This window comes from Cyanistes caeruleus, chromosome 2 (assembly GCF_971803275.1).
Source record: "Cyanistes caeruleus chromosome 2, bCyaCae1.hap1.1, whole genome shotgun sequence".
NCBI lineage: Eukaryota > Metazoa > Chordata > Aves > Passeriformes > Paridae > Cyanistes > Cyanistes caeruleus.
In genome coordinates this window covers 100,275,289-100,293,120 of record NC_141702.1, presented here as the reverse complement: position 1 = coordinate 100,293,120, position 17,832 = coordinate 100,275,289, and the positions used below count along the sequence as shown (strand labels likewise).

General features: G+C 41.4%; 1 long non-coding RNA gene across 3 annotated transcripts; it reads right to left on the bottom strand.

Moving 5' to 3' along the window:
- Positions 1 to 5,814: 5,814 nt before the first annotated feature.
- On the bottom strand, positions 5,815 to 16,823 carry LOC111926203 (uncharacterized). Of its 3 annotated transcripts, none has more exons than XR_015283728.1 (3): positions 15,266 to 15,854; positions 11,116 to 14,676; positions 5,815 to 9,002 (listed from the first exon to the last, which is right to left on the bottom strand). It is a non-coding gene; the product is annotated as an uncharacterized LOC111926203 (long non-coding RNA). The 3 variants fall into 3 exon arrangements; XR_015283727.1 differs by having other exon boundaries at positions 11,116 to 15,375; positions 15,560 to 15,854; XR_015283726.1 differs by having other exon boundaries at positions 11,116 to 16,823.
- Between the last annotated feature and the right edge of the window lie 1,009 nt (positions 16,824 to 17,832).

Sequence of the window (17,832 nt, the reverse complement as noted above, 5' to 3'; positions counted from 1 at the left end):
GTAAAGCCACAATAAGTTTTGAATCCATTTCTGCCCCCCAGTTTTATTTTTATTACAGGTTAAATGTATGTCTCTCCAGTAGTAATCATGTTCTAGATCATAAAAAACAGAGCAGAAACTGATTCATTATCTTATTGGTACAACATGCAGCACTATTGTAATAAAAATACTTAGTAATGGTAGCACAAATTCTCATGAACACTCATTCAGTACGGAACTTTGCCATGGAGAGAGAAACATTAAATGTGAAACTTTTTAATCAACTTGTCAAAGAATAAATCCTTCATGAAAAGTGAACATTGATTACATTCTCATTTATAGAAAAATGTTTGAAACATTTTAGAACTGATAACTATCGCTGTTTTGCCATAGCTTTTCATTTCACAGTGTGTGAATTCATAAAGAAAGCTGCAAAAGTAAAGAAAAACTTGAAATATAATTTCAAATTCTTTTAATTGAACTGTATCACCTGACCAACATTTTTGAGGGACTGGGGATGTAAGTTCAAGAAATCACTCCTAATTTTTAACTGTTTCATCACAGACCTCAAGGTAGAGTTTAAAGTTCTTTAATAAACAGAAAAGTGATTGTTTCCTAAGGTGCATGTGTGAAGAACTGCAGCAAAATGTGGCTTCAGTGGATGTGAGCATACAATATATTGATTTTTACAAAGAAATCTTTTGATTCTTTTTCTTTTAGGGAAATGCACTGCTAAGCTTAGTTAAAAGTAAGAGAGGCAAACCAAATCCCGAGTTGTCTCTAATGCAGCTTTCTGAAGATGGCTTTATAAAACCAGAAAGCAAAAAGCCATTTTAAAGTGATTTGTAAAAAGAGTATATACCTCTACAGAGAAATCTTGGTTTGGGTCATTTGGATTTCTCTCTTTTTCCCTGGAAGCAGCAAGTCAAAACTGTCTGTATGCAACAGAAAGATAAAAATTTCAATTAGGTTGAGTGCTGTCATAAGCAGACTACATGAGAAGGTTTGAGATAATATGCATTACATATTGATGTCTATCAGCCCTGAGAACATAGCCATGTTTTATTCCATGCCCCTTTTGTAGGTTTGGCAGCAGTGGCACCCAATAAAGGCCTAATCATATTAATTTATGCCCCTATCAATTATGCATTCAGATTCCCCCGATAGCTTGTCAGTTTTTATTCACTATTTTCTGAAAAATACGCCTATTACAGTTACTGAGCAAATAGGAGGACTGTCAGAAACTGAGATTTAAAGAATATTACTTAAAAGGGGTGGGTTTCTTTAATTTATAAATCTTGTACTATCTGTCATGCATTTGTTAGTTTTAAAGGAGGTGACAGTGCAGGGACAGATGTCACGTTAAGGACTTTCTGAAGACAAGGAGAAAAGTCTCCTTAAGAAAGCTCTGTGATTTATTCAACTTTTCTTGGAAGAAAAGTGTTCTGTGGTCTGTAGACACAGTAAAAATGGATCATCTTTGCAAATATGGATTTGATTTTGTGTCTCTCAATTGATGTGTATCTCTGAAGAACTTAGCAGTTTACAAGGTGAAAATACTTTATTTTTCTGGAATGGGCAACAGTTTCATAGCCAGCAGTGTGGCAGTGTCTCAAACTGTGATCCAGCTCCATCTTTAGGGTTGTCACAAGTGGTAAATAAGACACAAAAATAGTTGTAGTGAGTGGAGAACCCAAAGTTCCCAACTTAGAAATGGTCTTAGTGTCATTGTGGGACACAGGACAAGTCCAGCCTACCTTATGAGACACTCCACACTGTTTGAATGTGCCTGTCAGAGCATTCTCTTTAGGAGCAGAAGTGCTCTTTGGAAGAAAATCTCCCAGATTTCTCCACCTACCACCCTTTGGTTGACATTGCTGGGCAGTCTGGGAGGTGACAGTCAGGACCCCTTTCTGTGGGACTCACTTGGGCAATAAAAGCTGCATGAGAGGGTAACATTTCTCAGCCAGGAGTGGGCATTCAGAGCAGGATGGTGGTAGAACTGGTCTGGAGACGGGACTGGCTGTTAGTCCTTTCTAGTCAAACCAGTAAAAAGGACTGAGGTTTATCCCCAAAAAGTGAAGTTCCTTTTCAAATCACTGCCTCCTCAACTTGTTTTCTCAGGCTTATTACAAATGTATTTAATGAAAAGAATAGATCTTGCCACTGATTGTCACAGTTCTCATTTCTTAACACTTGAAACCTGACTGCTGCAGTTTCACCTGCTTCCTACCACTGACCAAGAGAAGTCCCTTTTTGTCCTGCCTCTGACTGCATCTCACTCATTCCAAGACCTCCACTTCAGCTTCTCCTCCTCTTCCTTGTTCACTTCCAACCTCTCCCTCCTACTTCTAGAGCAGCTAACCTGATTTCACATCCTGTTATGCCACTCTCTATGCTTCCAGGCTTTCCCTCCACCCTTTTTTTAAGAATGTGTTTTTTTCACTAAGGCCTTTAAGTGTGGAGAAAAAACTTTAAAGAAGGGGAAAAAAAAAAGTGGGGGGAGGAAACCTCAGAAGTGCTAATGTTGCTGTTTTATCTTATCTGATATTCTGTGTGTGGGATTTGCCTCTCTCTGGGTGAGCCCAAAAATGTATTCCTTCTGGTTAAGTGGGGCTTAAGATGAAGACAGGCTGAAAGAGTTCCAGTTTTTGAGCCTGGAGAAGAGAAGGCTCCAGGGACACTTTATAGCACCTTCCAGCTGCCATAAAGGGAGCTACAGGACCAGGACAGCTGGAGAGGGACGTTTTTTGCAAGGGCATATGGATATAGGACAAAGGGAAATGGCTTTGAACTGAAAGAGAGTAGGGTTAAATTAGATATTGAAAAGAAGTTCTTTGTTGTGAAGGTGGTGAGGCACTGGAACAGGTTGTCCTGGCCTGTAAGTGTGCTAAGGCCAGGCTGGATAGATCTCTGAGCAGGGAGGTTGGAACTAGATGTTCTTCAAGGTCCTTTCCAACACAAGCAAATCTCATTCTGTGATTAAGGATTTCAGGACATTGGTGGCAGGCCCAGAGTCTCCAGCAGAGGTCCAGGGGCTCTGACTTTGTCCTTGCTGCAGTAAGTTTAATGCAGTCACCATAGGATGAGCTCTCTTCCTGGTGGCTTTGCTGGGCCCTTTTCATCTAGAGGGATTTCCAACCCATCTCCCACCATGCCAGGACTTATCCCCTGCTGAAAAGTTCAGCAGGATAAGCATCATCCTTTTGCATGATTCAGTCCAGAGCATCTCATGCTGTTTTGGAGAAAACTGTCTCCCCTTCCTGACAGGAGAGGAAGGTCTGAATGGAGAGGATTTCTTTTGACATTTGTGTTTTCACATTATATAGGAAATAAAAATAAACCCTCAGGTCTCTCCTTGGCAAAGCTCCAATACAGGGGGTAACTGAGGTTATGATTCTTGTTTTCTTCACCCAGTCCTAAGCATGTGCTGCTTTACAGCACTGTCCAATTGCTTCAATAATTAATGAAGGATGAACTCTTGCCTATTAACAAACTTGTTCTTCTTCCCCTACAAATTTACCCACCCTTGCAAAGTACTTCACCTTCACAATAGGCTGTACCTTCCCTTTCCTCTGGCTCTTTGAAGATTCTGCTCTTTGTTCAGTGAAGTTCCCCAGTTCCAGGAACATATAAGGCATTACCTAAATCATCCAGTGTTTATTTTAGTCTGACGGTGTTAATGAGGCTTAGCTATGTTAAAGCATTTAAAATCTTTGTAGTATCTTAAACATATTGTATCTTAAAGTATCCCCTTCAGGTATGTAAGTATTATCCAAATCATATAAATGGAGAACTAAAAACAAATGTTTAGGGATTTGCCTGAGGCTGTGCAATAAGTCAGTGTCAGAGCCAAGAGTCAAACCCACCTATTTGTGGTGAGTCAGCCCACACTGGCATGGTTTGGTGTGTTCCTACCATGGAAATCAGCCTATTCATTGTGCACAGTACTCATTTCAATCATTTCATAAACTGGCTCTCTAGTAGTTGCCTTCCCTTTAATAACAACTTTCCCAGAAATGCTTTTGCTTGCCTCACTCCATATACTTCCTACACATCGACATGGGGAGCAGCATGTGGTATCCACAGCTTGCATAGTTACTGGGGTTTCTTATGTTTAGGGGTTTTCTTTCTTAAGGCCAGAAATTAGGTAGAGAGAGAGGACTGTATTCCTAAAGGGTTATGAAAATTTCCTGTCTGCCCTTGAAATTAAAAAGTGTCTGTGCAACCATTTACCTTGTGGGGTTTATAGTAGTTCACACACCATAATTTTCCTTTCTCTACTTTTTAAGAATTCATCAAGGCTCTTTGGGGGAAAGAAGTGTGCATGTGAAAGGCAGAAAAACATACAGGGTGCAAATATGTTTGAGAACATTTATGCTGGGAGTCAGTAATCCAAAAAGTGATGAAATAGTAAAGTGACAAGACCTGGCCTGAACATCTGAAACTTTGATGATGTTTGGCAGAGAAAATGAGACCAATTAAAGGGTGCCTTTGGGAAGCTTTACCTTGCATGACCAGAACTTCTACACATCTCCAGTGCACTTGGTGCTTTCACAGTGCTAATGCTCATGTGAATATGAATGGGTTTGCCAGTTTAGTCATCTACAGGAGTTTAGTCTGCTCTTGGTTCAGATGTGTTTCTGTAACGCCTTTTGTTTCTGGAGAAGACCTTGAGGTAATTAGCAGTTCAGCCTGACCCTCTGCTGTTGCCTCAGTTCCCCTTTCACAGTATTTTCAGGTATTAGTGGAGTGAAGGATTCTCTCTTCTTCACTTGCTTTCTCAAACTTCCCCATTTAAAACTGAACTGCCTGGGGGTCACTGATTAGCGTTTAATAACTACACAAGCAGCTTTCTCTCCCTCATTATGCTAGATTTTTATACTTCAGTATATTTGAGCTTAAGTATTTTCCTTGACTGACAGCCTGAGGATTATAGCATATCACTCACAAAAAGGATAAAATTTATATATCTTTTAAACTCCAGAGACAAAGGCACAGAAAAACATTACTGGATAGTACTGAGATATTCTACCTCTTCCTAAAATACCATGGAAATACAATCAGTAGCATAAAAGGACCTAGAGGGAGCAGAAATGTAGCTAAATAATAAATTAATCTACTTGAAAAAAAAAAACAAAGCCAAAACAAACCAAAACTGAAAACAATATACTCTGGGAGACAAAACAGTTTCTGGGTGGGAAAGAAAGAAATACAGATACCTCTTCAGACAGCCTCTCTTTACTGTGAGCTGTAATCCATAGTGGGGAGCAGAGCTTATTCAAGAGGCTCAGGGAGACAGCAAAGCAACAGTGCCTCTGCATGTGATTTTAGAAACAGTCAAGCCAGGCCTTTTTCCCGTACATCTCATCACCTAAATCATTCAGGCATGAGCCCCTGGTAAAATCAGAGCTATTGGTACATGATACTGGAGTGATTGACCTCATAACTAATACCTTAAGGAGAAGAGCGTGTGGAAGGGTTTTGAGACTAAAAACTTCAGGCTGAAAACACGCTTAGTCTCTGTTTCTGGCTGAGGAGAAGTGTGTGCTAGCAGTCAGCTGTTTTTCCACATGACTTTTGGGTTTAGGTGATCATGTGAGTGCCTGACAGGCAGAGTCAATGTATTTTCAATTTAGTACTTTTCTATTGCAAAACAGTGTTTTGTAAAAATGGAAATCCTGATAAAAAGATCTATTTCTATTCCACTTTCCATTCTTTTGAAAAATAAAAGCAATAATTAAAAACCAAAAATAAAACAGGGGGTGGAGAATTTGAGTTCCTCTGCACAAGTTTTTTCTGACAGGAAAGGAATACACTACTGATAGTACCACATTTTGTTATTGTTTTAATCATTAATTTCATACAGTTGTTTCAGAGGCCATAATTTCCAACTTGGATCTCAAGGAGAATACTCACAACAACAATTGACAGAGGAGAAAACTTACAAGAAGTGATTAGAAGGATGAAGAAAGTTATCAGTTAGGAGAACCTGAAAAATTTCCAACAGTATTTTCCAAAATAGAAGTAATTCGAGAATACTTGGTAAGAATCTACATGTATCTGAAAACTTGGATTCCCAAAGGTTTAAAAAATAATACAGTTTAGTGTAAAGGTGACAAATAAATAATAAATTAGAGAAGCTCTTAGAAGTCTAAAGTTCCTGAAACTAAAGCCAAATTGTGCTTTAACAGTGAGATTGTTTCAAACATGAAATAATTTCTAAAAGAATTGGAGAAATTACACAGATAGCAGCACTTGTAATAAAGGGAGTACAGTGCCAGATTGAAGTATATTAAAGATGGTGAAAGTACTATTCCTCATCTTTACACATTGACCTTGTTTCTGTGTTCAGAAACCATATAGAGAGTTGTTGAGTTGGTCAATAAACTAATCCAGCCATCAATAAAGCACACCTTCTTGTTTATTAATATGTGATTAAAAATGTATATGATAAAAAGATATTGACTGAGCAGAGTTTGGGTGACAAGAACAATTATAGCTTCAAGTCTAATCAGTACATGAGCTGTTTAACCCAGTGAAAGTCAATAGTCTATTTCTGAACAATTACACATTTTGTTTCAAATAAACTATTTGGATTTTGCTAGTGGTCTCGTTTTCTCTTCATGATTTAGACATGAACACAGAAGCAGAGAGAAAGAGCCACAAAATAAATCATCCAATATAATTCCACTTTATGGTCCTTGTATGATAAATTGGTAAATACACAGCAAATAGGATTTGTTTTAATTAAAACTTGCTAGCCACAAATAAATTAAATCTGGAATAAGTATGTTTCTTTTTCAGTTTTATTACTAGTTGCACTGGTCTTAATCATATTTCTACAGTGTCCTAATTTATTTATTCTTAAATATTTCTGTTGTTATTTCAAGTTAAAGTCATAATTTTGCCGCATCCAAAGGGTTCCATCTTGATTTCATTAAAGCAGTTTCTTAAACCTAATAAGAAATTATAATCAAAAGCCATTTGATTTCTCCTTGAGTGATCTTTAGCTTTTAAAAACTTTCTTCACAGCTCCATCACTCCAGAGAAGGATGAGAGAATATTCCATAAAGCAGGATGTCTGATGAAAAGTCAGTTGCAACACAGAAAAGTTTGAGCTGGGTGCATCTTTAAACACCAATATATTCCAGCCTAGTGGTCATTCAGCACAAACTGGTTGCTGGTGAATGGGTCATACATTCCTGAGCAAGAACACAGGGTCACTGGCTTGTCCCCAAAATGTTAACAATTAACCATGAGCCCAAAGCAAGCAGCATCAGATGACTGGGGCTATCCACAAGCAGAACTTTTAGCGTTTTCAGCACTGGGTTGTTGTGCCAGCGTTCAAGATCCAGTTAAATCAATGGTACTCCCCAAAGTGTCTGCAAGTTGTAAGTCTTTTAAGTGCCAGATCAGAAAGCTCCTTATCTATTCCGTAAGTATCATGTTCATCAACCAGTTATAGTGACTGGCACTTCCACAGATATTTTTCTAACCTGCTAATCATGTCATCTTCTTAATTCCTTTACAGGAATAAAATGATAAAGACTTCAGAAACACCATCTTTTGCATTAAAGTTAACAAAAATCCCTAATTTCTTCTTCTCAAATGTGTTTGGTTTAGGTGAATGTAAAATTCACCTTGTTCTTGATTGGTGCTGTAGGAAGTTATTGTTTCATAGGGAAGAACAAATGAACAGAAAGAGAAACATGCCATTGTGCTCACATAGCCTTGAATATTTTGGCTTCTTAGAAATTGGTCTTGACACTATAAACACTCTTTTCTGAGTACCTTCATATTAATATATCACTTCTGTTCCAACTGTAAGTAAAAGCCAATTGTATTTTCTCCTGACTGAACAAATAGTCACTGACTCTTAAAACCAGAGTAAGTCCTCCAGGAGGTCAGTTCCACTTCATTGTGGTGCAGTTCCAACACTTTTCCTGGACATATCTGATTCTGGTTTGTGAGGAGGTGGCAGACTGGTGTAGGCAGACCATTGGTGCAATCCCAGCATGGCACCTGCTGGTCAAAAAGTAAAGCTTTTGTGTTCTCACATCTTGTGAAAGAACACTCACAGAGTCAGGTTTGGTCTGGTTTGGATGGTGGTGACTGAAGCTTGGGAGAAGCCAAAGAATGCTTTTCCATATAAATGAGGGATTTCTATTTTTAAAAAATTCCTCTTTAAAGAGATGGTACAAGTCTGTGCCTCAGGAGTAGGTGTGAGGGTGCAGCAGCTGTGTGTAAAGGGATTGCCCCAAAAGACAAGTCAGGTCACCTGAGATAAGAATCTTGCCCCAAGTTGCCTTCAGGAGAAGACAACTATGTAGCTGCACAGTGGAGTTTAGGGAAGTCAGCCCCAGCAGCCTGGTCACTGTGGAGCTTACAGGTCATAACTTCTCTGCTAGATGAGACAAGTACAAAAGGAAAGGTCTGAATCTCTTTTATCTAGGGCACTGATATGTCTGAGCAATTCCTAATACATTCTTATCTGAAGAAAGAGTTGGGTTTGATATCCATCTGTTTCAAGATAAATGAGAGTTTCTCCATCAAGTCTGTGGAGGATATAAATATGCACAGAAGAAAACTTCCTCCTGAAGAGAGGATCCAGTGCACTTTGAGATTAATAGGTGTGACTCTCCCACCAGAATAACATATTGCCAAGCAGTAAAAAAAGTACTCCAGGAGGCAAATTTATTGGGCTAAAAATCTATTTTTCTGAGTTTAAATTTACCCATCTGCTTATCTTCAAACAGAGTCTGAATACATCATTGCTGATTATAGGCTCTGTTCCAGTCCATTACTTGATTCGGTCACATGCTTAAAAATACTAGTTCAATTAAGATTGTTGGTACATTTATGACTCTAAATATGTGTACTGCTGTTCTTTATTCTTCCATGGAATAAAACAGGAGTTTAATCCATTCTAGATTTTGTTTATTTGTAATGCTCTTCCTCAGCTTTTCAAATGAATACTCCAGCATTAACTGTTCGATCCTCAGTATTAAGGAAAAGCGAGTCTGAAAAGCAAATACCCAACATGTGTTGATTTATTAGGAAGGTGAATTAAATAAGTGTATAGTTACTAAAAGAAAATATATATTTTTCAGGTGCAGAGAACTTATGAAATCATTAAAAAGGATAGTGTTGAGAATTTGTATGATGGCTAAGAATTACTTTCTGGCTTTATTCATCTCAGCATCCTTACTTATTCACTTGCAGTGAATGCATGCAATGTCTGCTTTTAAATGAGTTTCCCTCAAATAGTGAGAGTTCAAATGTACAGAATTTTCGCTTCTGTTGTTGTCAATACATTTTATAATGGATATTTAGTTTAAAAGCCATTCCATTTTTTAAGGGAAAGCTAATCTGAAAACTTATTAAGAGTCACAAATTAAAGCTGCTTCTTCTCAAGCATTTACCACCTTTCTGACTTATCTGCTAAGTGTCACAGCTAAGCCTGCATATTCTCCTCATCCTCAGAAAGGTGGAGTAACCCTGGAGGGAAAAAAAAGGAAAAAAACACCCCACAAAAGTAGTTTAAACACTGTAGGTCTTCTCAACAAGTTGAACTCAGTAAGAGACCAGTGCTCATCTGCCTTTAGGAAGGCTGGCTCTCTTTACCTCTTTGTAAACCTTCTCCAGGAGTGAGGCCACACAGCAGGTCCAGAATATCTTCCTCTTCCTAAATTTACTTACCCAGACAACTCTGCCTTTCTTTTCCTGTGTACTGGGGATATGGGTGAGTGGGTGTGGAGCTTTTGAACACATGACAAGGATGAACCAGACACTGCTAGTGGAAAACCCACCCTCCTACCCAGAAAATCAGAATAAACTTTCATTTTACTCATCTGCCTAAACTCACACTGGGAGTGTCCAAGTCGCTTATCATCGGTGTATTTATGAACAAACCTCTTCCCTTGGAACATGTGTCTATGAAATATTGCAGTGCTATTGCAATGAGTGCTAAATTTATACTCAAATGATTTATTGTGACCACCCCTACTGTTGTTTGGGGGCCTTTCGCATCACATACAGATACAGTCAGATTACTGTACATCAAAGTAGGAACATACTTTTCTATAATGATCTACTCATTCATGATGAGTTATAGCCACCTCAGGGGTGGGATAATACAGGATTATCATCACAAGCAATAGTAAAGCTTTATTGACATGAATACCAGATCTTTGACTTGGTCAGATACACTGAGAAAAGCTTTTTTTTTCCTATTCTCTTCTATTCTTACTGGCCACAGTAAGAGGAATCTTGCTCTGCAAGGAGGCTGATAGTGTATAGGAGATACATACAGCAGGAAAGATACATTTTTCCATCAACATGACTTTTGTACATCTTGAAATTGTTTGTTTTGTCATTATCAATAATAGGAGAGATGTGGATGTCACTCCTACATTTTTTCCTCCGATACAGAAAACATTTGCTGTTACCTGGGTCAAATGTGATTCCTAAAAAGCCAGATGGTCACCCTTCCATTGCTTAACTACGATCATATTAGTTTTTCTGCTTCTATTGGTTTAAAAGTGATGGACTTGGAAGCATACATTTGTCTTGTTGGGAAGTCCAAGCACAGTACCCTATGTGAGCAGGAACAAGGCAGAGGCTCTTTTCTCAAGCAGGTGAGTTTTGCTATGCTTGCTTTTGAAATAAGCTCTCTCTTTTACACACGGGGTACTTCATGTATTTGAGGTCTCTAGAAGAAATTAAGCAATTTAGCCTCTAACACTTCAGTCAAGCCTGTGGTTTGTTAGAGAGGAAAAGAGGTAGGCTGGTGGTGGTAAAGGCAGTGCTGTAGAGGTCTTCAGCTCAGAGGAAATGACGCTTTATTTGTTACAAGTTACCACTCAAAATAATGGTGCCTTCTGATTGCATCTGGACTCCTGACACTATCTTTGTACTCTGCTCTCATGTAGCCTCTGTGCTACTAAAAACAGGATGAGTTTTCTCTTTTTTACATCTGCATTTATTTATCCTACTTGTTGAAGTTACTGAAAGTACAATTTTACAGTGCCACCATGGTTGCTGCTGGTAAAAATACCTGATGCTGAACTGCAGGTTTATTCTGAATGAGAATCTGCTGCGAAACAAAGAGTAGCAAATTATTGTCTCACTTACTGTCTTGGATCAGTGAATGAAGTTTAATCTAAGGCAAAGCAGACAGTTCATTTGGCTGTTTCACTAAGTGCAGCAACTGCTTGACTCCAGGCCAAGGCTCCTCCAGCTGAGGTCAGAACCATGCGCCTGGTGAGGGCACTTCCATCTCTGACTGAAAGAACAGATTCTGGAGCTCTTCTGTGTTCTAACATAGAAAACAGAAATTCAGAAGTTTAGGGGTAGGTTTTTTCCCTGTTGTTTGTTTCAGTCCAGCCAGATGTATGGCAATCTATAGGATTGTTAGTGTCTAATCCATCCCCCTGAAATACTTTGAAGATTTTAGTCCAGTTCCAAATGGAAGTGCTACCCACTAAAATATGAGTTAAATAGCTGCTTATTGAGAAATAACAAAGTTTGAAAGGACTTGGACTCTACATTTGATTTCCCTTTTGCTATTATGCTTAACTTTGTTAGGACACACAAAAATTAGAAGAGCTCTATAAACATTTAAAGCCAGTAAGAAGTGAGAAAACGAAAGCTAATCACATTGCTCAGGACCAATCCCTTGAGCAGGTGCTTTATCATTACACCATCATGCACTAGGAGATGACAAGGAATTTTCCAGAAAAAAAGAATTTTCCTCAAAATTCAGACTATGTAAGACAAAATATGCCAAGAAACAAAGGAAAAGAGACTGTAGAGTAAGCAAAAGCGAAGCCACTAAGGCATATACCTGATGTGTCCACAAGTACAAGTGCTTTCACTGGTACAGACATGCAGTTTTAGTCTATTCTGGGTCAGCACCTTATTTCCATGATCTCTGGTACCCTGGGCTTGTTCTCTCTTTTTTCCTCCCTCTCCTTCCTCCTTTTCACAAATAACTTTACAAAACCTTTGTTTCATCTGCTCTTATGCAATGAAATATGAACACAATTTGACAGGGCAGTGGGGCTTTTATGCTTATCTTCCTCACAATCACCCTTTTGGCTTGCAGAGTTGGGCTTAGGCAGAGCTTTCTTCAGGAGTTATTTCCAGTGTTAAATTTACCTACATGGGGCCATATCTGGGGTAGATAAATACTACTCTTTTTATTTTCCTGTTCCTCTACCACCACCCTATAGCATCTGGGTGCTTTTTTTTTACAGCCTGAAGCTGAAGGGATTATATCATCCTATCCTTTCTATAAATCTCTGTTCCAAACAAATGAGATTAAAGTACAAAATGCCTGCTAATTTGGGGTATCCAATTAGAGATATTATGTGCTTGATTTTTCAACCTGTTTGGCATTCTGCATCGCTTGGCCTAGTCCATGCAAAGTGAGTGATTCACTTCAGCCCACCAGACTCTCACATTTCAAGATGGGCCCTCATCTCAACTAAGTATTGCCTCATGGGGCAACTTTCCTGACACTGTAGAATCTTTGAGGTGGAAGGGGAATGGAAGCAAACTCAGCAGGTGAAATTCAGCAACCGCTTTGCCACGGAGTCCTTCTTTCCCTCCTTGTAATTCACTACCTTGTACATGAGCTGTTCCCAGCTCTGTGACAAATTAGACAGGATTCTAGTGAATAAAATCTACAAAGTACTGATCTGTTCCCAGAGGAAGGGTACCTTGCAGGGTTTCATTTCTGCTTCAGGAAATTTGTGGAATATAATCTCTGTGGTCACGTATCCTAATGTATGGAAGCTGAATTGAGGTGTTCTGAACCCCTCAGGTCAGTCATTTCCTTAACATCCACGATGTGGCGGCTAGTGTTGAATACAAAACACATTTCCTTAGTTCAGTGGTCACACACACACACAAATTAAAATATGTTTTGAATCATCTCAGAAACACTTCTCTTGAAGGTCAGTTCTTTTTCAGCATTAGAAAGCAGACTCTATTCCAAATAAAAAGCATTAATTATGTAGCTAAACTGCATCGGCTAAAAATAGTGGAAAAAAACTCCACATCTTGACTTTCAGAATTTCTACCATGTTTCAAATGAAATTCAGCCCAGCTACTCTGGACATCCTGCAATTAAGCATCCTTGCTCTTGGCTGACAGCATTAGTTGGTTTTTCCAGCCTTGCCCTCCTATCTGCCCTCCAGGTTCCTCAATAGAACAGCTTCTCTCTGCTCTCTCTGCACAACCTCTGTGTCCCCTTACCTAATCAGTCCCAGGCTCCTGCCTCCAAACACCAGTCCCAGCTTTTCTCTCTGCCTGGCTTGGCTGCTTCTACTGCCTGCTCTGTCACAGGCTGAATGGCTTTTTCTTCTGTGTTGTATTCATGCAGAGCACCTTTCTTCTTCACACAACCTTCAAATCACCTGGAGCTTAGGAGAGGTAGGATTCCTACCTCTCAGATTCTGCACCAAAATTCAGGCTCATGGGGCAAACTTGGAGGTGGGGATTAAAGTGGAAATCTAGCCTCAACACTGTATACTCGAGCTTCTGTTTGCAGAGAGGGCCAACCTTTAGCAATGCCTTTTTCTTGCTAGAATAAAAGAAATCATTGCTGGCCATCTGCTCATGACACAGTTTCTAATATTTGTAAGTTAGACACATTTAGATAAATTTTCAGACAGAAAGGAAAAAGCACATTTTAAATAAAAAAGGTCACATTTTGAGGCTGTGCTTCAAAGCCTGAGGGCAGCAGAGCATTTCGAAGGAAAAAAGTTTCCATTTTAGTATGAGCAAAACTGTTTATTTTTCCATAACCTTGTTCTTGGAAATGGACAAATTGTTTTGGCAGGTATTTTCAAAATAATCTGCCCAGTACAGACAGCCAGCATATCAGTTTTCAGCCTAAGTGATGATGTTTTTTCTAAAGCTACATGCAGCAGAAAATGTGGTCTCTGCTGAGAAATGTTTGCCAACCCCAATACAGGGAATGGCAGCACATCTACCTTAAAATATACATTATCACAGATTATGTCCTCTGAGGATTTCTGGTTCCTTTTCAAACACCAATTGCCTCATGGAAAGGCAATAGGGTCAGTGACTCTTCCCTATTTTAGGGGCAGAGTAACTAAAATAAGAGGAAAGGAAAAGAAAAACCAGGGATAGAATAAAAAAAAATCCTGATCAACTCCTTATTCCCCTGTTTATGCACCCCTTGGTGCCACCTCTGAGGGGCATCATTTGTGCAAAGGTCCTCTGGTCTGGTGTATTGCAGGTGTTCTTACGCTGCACAGACACGCACATCTGAGAAAACATCCCCGCTGTAATTACTGTGATTTAACTCTCTGTGATGGAAAGTTTTGGGGGCTGTAAGAGAGGGCACAGCAGGTGCAGGAGATATCCTCAAATAATAGTTTAATTCAGCTAAGAGCAAGCAGCCTCCACACTCAGCTTGCATGGGTACATCAGTACATTATAAAAACCCCAAAATTCAAATATTTCAGTGGCATCTGATGAAGCTCAGGGACAAGGCCCTGTGGAAGAGAGAGGTGTGAGGGGGAAGTTGTGGTCAGACTCCACCAAGACCAAGCAAGGTTGCTGGTGTGACCCACCGGGTGATGATCCCTGCCCTTGCTGTTGCTCCAAGTTCTCTGGCTGGGGTGAACCCCAGAAAAGGCACTGGCCACAGATGCTGGAGACCTGAAGTAGACAAGCTGCATAAAATTTCATGCCACAGTCTGGCTAGCTTGGGAGAGTAAGGAACACAGTTAAGTGTAAACAGTATGTGATGAGATAGCCCCATGCAGACCAAAAACCTCCACTAAAAACCATCCCACCAGCAACAACAAATTCCTCAGCTTAAACTGCAGCTCTCTTCAGAGGAAAAAAAAAAAAAAAAAGAAAGGAAAGAATTGCCAAATCAAACTGCTGACTCCTTTTTTCTTATCAAAACACCACAGCATACATCTTAACAGCCTGAAGTAAATCAAATGCGGGACCAGCTGGAACTGGCCAGCTCTTGACCCTCTGTTGATATCAGGTGTGTTCTGCACTTCTCTGGCAGATTAATTTGTGATCTCAAGTAACTCAGAGCCCCTAAAACTTTCAGTATGGCTGTTAGGACACGGCTGAAGGTTTTCTTTGGAAAGTGTCACCACTAAAAAACAGTTGGAGTTCTTCTCACTAGACAGACATACTGCATTACAGATGTCAGATGACTTTGTTCCTTTTGTATCTCTTATTTTTAAACTCACACACAAAGCAAGTGTGGGACAAAATTCAGACTTACGGCCAAAGCCTGCAGGTGTGCATGTGGATGACTGGCTTTTGCACATGGAGCTTCCTCTCGGGGGGATTTGGAATTGTTCATAGAAATGCATCCCTGAGGAAACCTTTCAGCTAGGGAAAAAAAGCGGGAGAAGATATGGGAAAAGTTGTGCAGAGCGCATGGAATTGAGAGCGGCTCACAGACGGCGGCTCCGAGAGCGTGCCCGTGTGTGTGATCAATATAATCTATTGCGAAAGAGAGCCTCGGTGTTTCTGTGGGGGAAAGAGATTTAGAAAGAAGGTCTTTAATTATTACCTGCAGAGAAGTTAAAGTGTAACTCGGCAGTAACTGTACTCCAGTGCCAGTTTTGGGGGGTGGGGGCGGTCTCCAGCACCCAATCTGCCTGAAGTATATGGGGGAAAAAAACTGAATTTAAAGCCATATTTAATTTAACCATGAAGGGAAAAAACAAGACAAACAAAGCATTGGCGAGGCAACAGCAGAAAGAAAAGGCGTTCATCCTTCAGGCTGCTGACCTCTCTTTGTGCTTCGTGCGGGGGAGCTACCGAACAGGCTCTGGAGCTTGGAGCACCCACGCGTGAGCTTGTGTTCACCCCCCCACTGGTGCTTGTAGCACACCTCCCATAGAGCCCAAACCCTGCGCCTGTCTGCCACGGCCTTTTCCTCGCACACGCTGCTCAGGGGCTCCGGTCACAGTGCCCCGCCCGCTCCGGCCGCATCCCCCCTTCCCGGGGCCGCCGCTGCCCCCGCAGCCTGAGCGGGGAGGGGAGGCGGCCGGGGGCTGAACCTGCGCTTCAACTCGCGCCTTTGGAAAATCACCTCCTCCCTGCAAAAAGGGCAAGGAGAGCCCTGGGGTTTCCAGGGTCACGGCGATGTATTTATATACACACCTTTTTTTTTTTTTTTTTTTTTTTTTTTTTAAGGGAGTTTTGCTTCTTCAGCAGGTCGGCGTGTTAATTAAAAGTTGATCCAGGCTGGTCACTTGCAGTCCCAGATGCGCTATTAACACATAGGAAAATTACTATTTTTTTAAAGATACCAACATTTAAAAACTCGATAGAAACTCCATTTCCTTCTTAGTATTAACTAGCAGTCTCATAGAGAAAAATTATTAGAGCTATAATTAAATATGAGTCTATTTTTGAAGAATGTCCTGCAAAATAGCCCCAAAATAAGATGTAGTAATTTAATTTTTTTTTTTTCCTTTGGCACTACAGGTGCTAGCTATGTTTTCCCTCCATTTCCCACACTATGTATATTAAACAGGGAGGGAACATTGCTCTATTGCAGGTGACGACCCCAGACTTCGCTAGAATATTTTGCTCCTCGCTATAAAATTATGAAGTGGGTCTCTCTTTCAAAATCTCTATATTGGTTTTTATAATTACCTCGTGATCTAAACTTCTTCTCAGTCTATTTCTTAAAGGATAAAAAAAAAAAAAAAAATCGTGAAAGGAAGTGCGGGGGGCGGGGGAAGAAAGAAACAAAGTTAGCTGTATTAACGTTTGTGTTCGTCTCATCCAGGCTGTCAGTAACTTTTCCTGGATCGGGTCCTATGTTTCTATAGGCGCCCTGCTGAGGCGCGCGTCTGCCCCTGGCTGCCCCGCCCGCAGCTCGGCCTGACCCCGGCCCCTGGCAGCCCCAGCCCGGCCGCTCCCCCCGCGCTCCGCCGCCTCCCCGCGCTCCGGCCCTCGCTCCGCGGCGCGCTTGTGCTGCACGCCCCGGAGTTGATCTGTCACATTCCAACGGAGAGCTAAATAACTCCTAGTATTATTTATTGAAAAAAAAAAAAATAAAAAAAAATAAAAAAAAAAGAGATAAATAAAAAAGCAAGGAAAAGAAGCAGACTGCCCCCACCCCTTTCATCCTCAAGGTTTTATTCTTTCTTCTGGAATGTTTTCTCCGTGGCCGGTAAAACGCAGTTCACGGCTTTGCTTTGCTCAGCTTTGCCCTGGGCCGAGGCTGGCCGCCGCAGTCCCTCCGGGACAAGCAGCCGCGGCCGGAGCCCAGCGCCAGAAGAAGGAACTCGGCGGAGCCAGCCCCGAGCCGAGCCCAGAGTCCTGAGCCAGGGCAGGCGCTGGGATTTAAACCCGGCCCGGTCTTGCTGTTACCAGAAGCGCGTGTTTTGTCGGTTTGGCTTTTTGCTGGGTTTTTATTTTTTTCCCCCTTTCTCCTTTGTAAGATACGGAAGGTGAATAATGAAATCCCTTCGCTAATAGTTTATGAGCCATGAGATTGGAAACGCGTGCGGATGGACCATCGCGGCGGGCTGCGCGTCACTCGGAGCTGCGGAGCCGGGCGCGGGGAGGAGAGGCGCTGACTGCCGGGGCCGCCGCTCCGGCGGCGGAGCCGCCACCGGGGCCGGGGGGGCCGAGGGGGCCGCGACTGCCCGTGCGGCCGGGGCACTGCCCCGCCGGGGCCCCGGGAGAGCGGCTCAGAGCGAGAGGGGCCGGGGGGCCCTGCCTCACCCCCGTGCGCTGCCTGGCACGGGCTCCTTCCTGCGCGGCCCCGCGGGCGGCACAAAGGCAGCGAGAGCCCGGCCCGCTGCTGCCGGGGCTCCGCCGAGG